Raw genomic sequence first — 6,041 nt, 5'->3', positions numbered from 1 at the left:
AGAGTAAGGGGTGATTTTACGCGGCTTCCACTAAAATGGAAAGTGTAATCCCAAATATAACATATGTTACATTTGACCACTTTCTAAAATGGCATTGTGTATTTCATAGCTTTCGGTAGTGGGAGCCGTGCCAATTAACACGTATCAGAGGGGTACACAAAGTCCGCAGTCTAGACTACCAGTTGTCCGACTTCCATTTTTGTGGAAGCCGCGGTGGCTGAGCGGTCTAGGCGTCTGACTTTGTGTGCTGGCGATTAGGTGATTGACTCTGAGGGTGTGGGTTCGAATCCCGGATGTGACTCAACCCAAAAAAGTACTAGAATCTGTACATTACTAAGAAAGTGAAATCCCAAATATAACATATGTTACATTTGACCACTTTCTAAAATGGCATTGTATATTTCATAACTGGAGCATTGTACAGGTGGGAGATTAACTGCAGGCGTGTGTACAGGGCCCCGTTTCACAAAGCGATCATAGCGCTACGACTGTCGTAAATCTGGGAGTTACGATCTCCTTCGCGCTGCGATCACTTTGTGAAACGGGACCATGGACCCGTTCCACAAAGCGATCTTAGGAATACGATCTTACAATGCTCCAGCTGTGTGATTATAACAACTTTGTGACGACATCTTCTACTCCTCACCTGGAAATACAATACAAACAACACTGACAAGTAAAGGATTAAGGCCCGCATCTGACACCAACAGCTCGAGCGGTTGTTGTTACCATTGTAAGGCCTCTTAATCAGTTCCCATCTCAGTCTCGACTTACTGAGCTGTGATGTACTGACTTCCTAAACCATTGTTCTAACCACAAGCAACATGTGCGATGGAGATGGAGACGTCCCGGGAGATGCTACAGGACTGGATATAAGTATGTTGCAAAGCGTCAATCATCATCATCACCTTGTCATTTGTGCAAGAGCTGCCTGTTCCTTGCCGTCAACTCGCGTCAGTTCTTGCAAAGCGTCAATCATCATCATCACCTTGTCATTTGTGCAAGAGCTGCCTGTTCCTTGCCGTCAACTCGCGTCAGTTCTAAAGTAACTCCTCCGTTGTCAAGGAGACAAGGTTCATCTTTCATCCTCTACACTCCCTTTCTTCCTCCATCATGGACGCGATATGGGTCGACATCTTCCGGACTCAGAGAGTCATCGCCCGGGCTGTCCTGGAGGTGAAGCTCCTCAACCGCCACCTGGCGGAGATCCAGACTCGGTACGACCACGCCCGGGAGATGAAGCTGTCCATGTGGGTGTACAAGTTGAGGATGAGGACGTTGACGGTGGAGGGGGTGAAGAACGTCTTCGTGCACTTTCTGGATGAGCAGGAACAGAAGTTGGATGAGCTCATCGAACAGCAATACGCTATGGCCATGGAAGACTGGGATAGACGTGTGGTAGACGTTCTCCTAGCGGGGGAAACAGACGACGAGTGGGACACTGACTCCAGCTTTCACGGAGCAGATGAGGAACTGGCTTGAATCTGCGTTATTCAGACTCTCATTGACTACATTACATAATATATATTGTACCGTGCTCTGTGTGTGTGTGCGTGTGTGTTTACCTTTCGGCTTATTAAATGTTCAAATAACCTAGGTTCGTTCTTTAATTAACGACAAAATACTCCTTTGACACGTAAACATCCAGGTTAGAATTGGTCTTCAGCAACCATTGCTTGTCGACTAACAGGATCTCGTAGTCAGGCTCGCTGACATGGCTGACTCACGGCATAGTATCCCATTTGCGTAAGTCGATGTTCATTGTGCTGATCACTGGATTGTCTGGTCCAGACTCGTTTATTTACAACCCACGGCCATACAGCTGGAATATTGCAGACACAACACAGATACCCGAGGGGCGGTGTGGAAACCGTGTGGTTAAAACGTTCGATTGTCACGCCGAAGACCCGGGTTCGATTCCATACATGAGTACAATGTGTGAAGACCATTTCTGAAGGCACCAATCCGTGATAATTTTTTGGAATTTTGATAAAAGCGGAGTAAAACCATACACACTCACAAATATACTAGTCTACTGACAATTGGAACAGGCTAGCTGTACTACTCTTACTGCACACACACACACACACACACACACACACACACATATATATATATATATATATACGCACAAAATGTCCAAAATAGTACAGGTGTTCAGTCATAAATATTACATAGATAAATAAAAACAGAAAGCCTTTTTCTCCAACATGTTTCGTTCTTTACTCTTCAGGGAGATTGTAGCGGTTACAGTATGACGTCATTACATATATATTGTGACGTCACAATAGGGACAACATTCTAGAGCGACATGGTCACAGCTTGCAATGGTTTAACATTGGTTTGAACATGTCTATGAAGAAGTGTTCTTTTAAAATTCGTTTTACTTTGTCCGAATTTTGAACTTGATAAAAAGGAAATATTGTAAATTTAACATCGTTTCCTTTCGCACAGATATCTAGATGTTCACTCAGTGGGATACATCAGGTTTCAGGTAAAGAACGAAACATGTTGTTTTTATTTATCTATGTAATATAGAATATAGATATAGATATAGATATATATATATAGATAGATATATATAGATATATATATATATATATATATATATATATATATATATATATATATACGCACAAAATGTCCAAAGTAGTACAGGTGTTCAGTCATAAATATTGCATAGATAAATAAAAACAGAATGCCTTTTTCTCCAACATGTTTCGTTCTTTACTCTTCAGGGAGATTGTAGCGGTTACAGTATGACGTCATTACATATATATTGTGACGTCATAATAGGGACAACATTCTAGAGCGACAAGGTCACAGCTTGCAATGGTTTAACATTGGTTTGTACTTGTCTATGAAGTAGTGTTCTTTTTAATATTCGTTTTACTTTGTCCGAATTTGAACTTGATAAAAGGAAATATTGTAAATTTAACATCGTTTCTTTTTCGCACAGACATCTAGATGTTCACCTTCTCAGTGGAATACATCGGGTTTCAGGACACTTTATTTGTTGTTTGTGGGACACGAACCCGGGCTCTTAAATTTTCTGATTGACCAATATACTGTTCATTACAGCCTGTGCATGTTATGACATATATTATGTTTTGCAAGAGCAGTCAAAATTCTGTTTTACATAGAATTCTCCGTGTCTCGTGAAAGTTACAGAGTGTCCTTCAACAATATGTCGACACGTTCCACAGTTACCTCTGTTGCATCTAGACACAGTAGGATTTGATAAATTCTGTTTCTTTGAAATAAATTTGGCTTTTGTTAGTATCTTTTTAAGATTCTGATTTTGTCTTTTGCTATTTATTATTTTTCTAGATTTCAGCATAGATTTCAGTTTTTCATCTTGTTCTAAGATGCACATATTTGTTTTTATGTTCTGGAACACATTTGGGTTCAATGGATTATAAGTAGATACAAAAGCAATTACTTTTTCCTCATTGGTTTGTTTCATCGTTCCTGTCAAAAGATCGTCTCTATTAAGCTGTAAAGCTTTATATATTCCGTCTTCAACAAGAGATTTTGGATATTCCCGTAATAGTAAAAACGTCCTAAGTTCATTCAGTCTTTGATTGCGGGTGTCTTGGTTTGAAACTATTGTACATATTCTTCGTGCCAGGTTATATGGAAGACTTCTTTTGGTGTGGCTCGGATGGCAAGATTTGAAGTTTAAATATTGTTTCGTATCTGTAGGTTTGTAGAAGATATCTGTGTCCAATTTCCGCCCCGATTTGATGACCATTGTGTCTAAGAAAGCTGTTTTAGTTTGATCTGCCTCCATAGTGAAAACAAGATTTTCGTCCATGCTATTTAATAGTTCGTAAAATGTATTTAGTTTCTCCTCAGAAAATGGCCAAATTATGAAGCAGTCGTCTAGAAATCTTTTCCAATTTTCCATGAAATAATGGGCAACATCCTCTCCAAGAATTTGACTGATTTTATGCTTGAACTTTTTCCTCCAGATATCCTAAGACAAGCGTCCGCATAAGTCGGCGCCATTTTGGTTCCCATGGCTGTTCCTTGAATCTGTTTATAGTACTTATCGTCAAAAAAGAAAATATTGTTTTTTAAGATGAATTCAACGCTTTCCAAAATGGAAAGAAATGCTGAAATCTAGAAAAATAATAAATAGCAAAAGACAAAATCAGAATCTTAAAAAGATACTAACAAAAGCCAAATTTATTTCAAAGAAACAGAATTTATCAAATCCTACTGTGTCTAGATGCAACAGAGGTAACTGTGGAACGTGTCGACATATTGTTGAAGGACACTCTGTAACTTTCACGAGACACGGAGAATTCTATGTAAAACAGAATTTTGACTGCTCTTGCAAAAACATAATATATGTCATAACATGCACAGGCTGTAATGAACAGTATATTGGTCAATCAGAAAATTTAAGAGCCGGGTTCGTGTCCACAACAACAAATAAAGTGTCCTGAAACCCGATGTATTCCACTGAGTGAACATCTAGATGTCTGTGCGAAAGGAAACGATGTTAAATTTACAATATTTCCTTTTATCAAGTTCAAAATTCGGACAGAAGTAAAAGGCGAATTTTAAAAGAACCTTACTACTTCATAGACACAGAGTACAAACCAATGTTAAGCCATTTGCAAGCTGTGACCTTGTCGCTCTAGAATGTTGTCCCTATTATGACGTCACAATATATACATCAAAACTGTGTTCCACAGGAGATATCGCTTGTGTGAGATCAAACGATATCTCCTAGGAGATATCGTTTTGACAGTAGATTTTGTACAATGCCCTGACAATGCTATGACGTCATGTACTTGATGACGTCACAATGCTATGACATCGCTGCACTGCAAGTCTAATGGCAGTACCATGTTCAGAGATGTACATTTTTTCATTGAAAATTAATGAAGAGTGATTTTGGATGATAAATAGAATCTCACCCTCGTGTCTTCTGATATCAAATATATCAACACTCGTTGATAAAGTAAAATATCCTCGGCAAGCCTCGGATATTTGTAACTTTATCAACTCGTGTTGATATAATTGATATCAGAAGACACTGAGTGAATTCTCTATATATTCATAATCCACAAGTTGTAGGACACATCATTTACAACTTTTCGGTTTGCAGTTTTACAAAATAGATGGTCAATAAAAAAATTATTGACTGTAAGATTGGGCAAAAAGGCACAGTGCCGAAAACATTGCTGAGGTTCAACATTGGCTGTCGGTCAGTCGGCACTCGATGGTGATTGAGAAAGAAAAAAGTAAGAAATATAATAAACAAACAGACAGCATTCTGTCAGTTACAGATATTATTGATAGCAATGTAAATATCACGTATGTAATGACCTTGAAGGATTTACACCAGCAAACGATAACAATATATCTAACAAATTAGATCAATCTTTTCTTAAATTTGTAAGAGTAGCATGATGTTAACACAACAATAGCAGTTTTAACATTAATTGGTTATTCTGCGAAGACATATTAACTAAGATAAAACTTATTCGGGTCTAGAAATAGTTCAACACCTAATATTATAAATAAAGTCAGTGATAATACCATTAGAATCGTAGACAAGTAGAATTATGTGTGATATGAACCCATGTTATGGATATTATTGATTTTGCAAAAGTATCCGAAACAATGCAAGGACTTTGAGACAGTTGTCGCATTGTCTTCGTTGAATATTTAAATATACTGATATTTTACTTTCCCTGGGTCCAGGCACACTTTCATCGGTGTCCAGAGTGACCGATGGTTAATGCTAATATTATCCGCTGATTTTGAGAGAATGTTTACAGCAACATATATATATATATAGAACAAGTATATATGGATGGCAACTTCTTTTATTCTAGAGCACGAAGTTCGATACAGGTTCTTGTATCGTTTTCAAGTTTTCCTCACTTGAAAACGATACAAGAACCTGTATCGAAACGTCGTGCTCTAGAATAAAAGAAGTTGTCATCCATATATACCTTGTTCTATCTGACTTCCAACTTCTAAAATGCCACTCAAAGAAGCAACATATTATGAGCGTTTTA

Source organism: Haliotis rubra, unplaced genomic scaffold, assembly GCF_003918875.1.
Source record: "Haliotis rubra isolate DU_JTF1 unplaced genomic scaffold, ASM391887v1 Scf77, whole genome shotgun sequence".
Lineage (NCBI taxonomy): Eukaryota > Metazoa > Mollusca > Gastropoda > Lepetellida > Haliotidae > Haliotis > Haliotis rubra.
Note: the sequence above shows the minus strand (reverse complement) of the source record.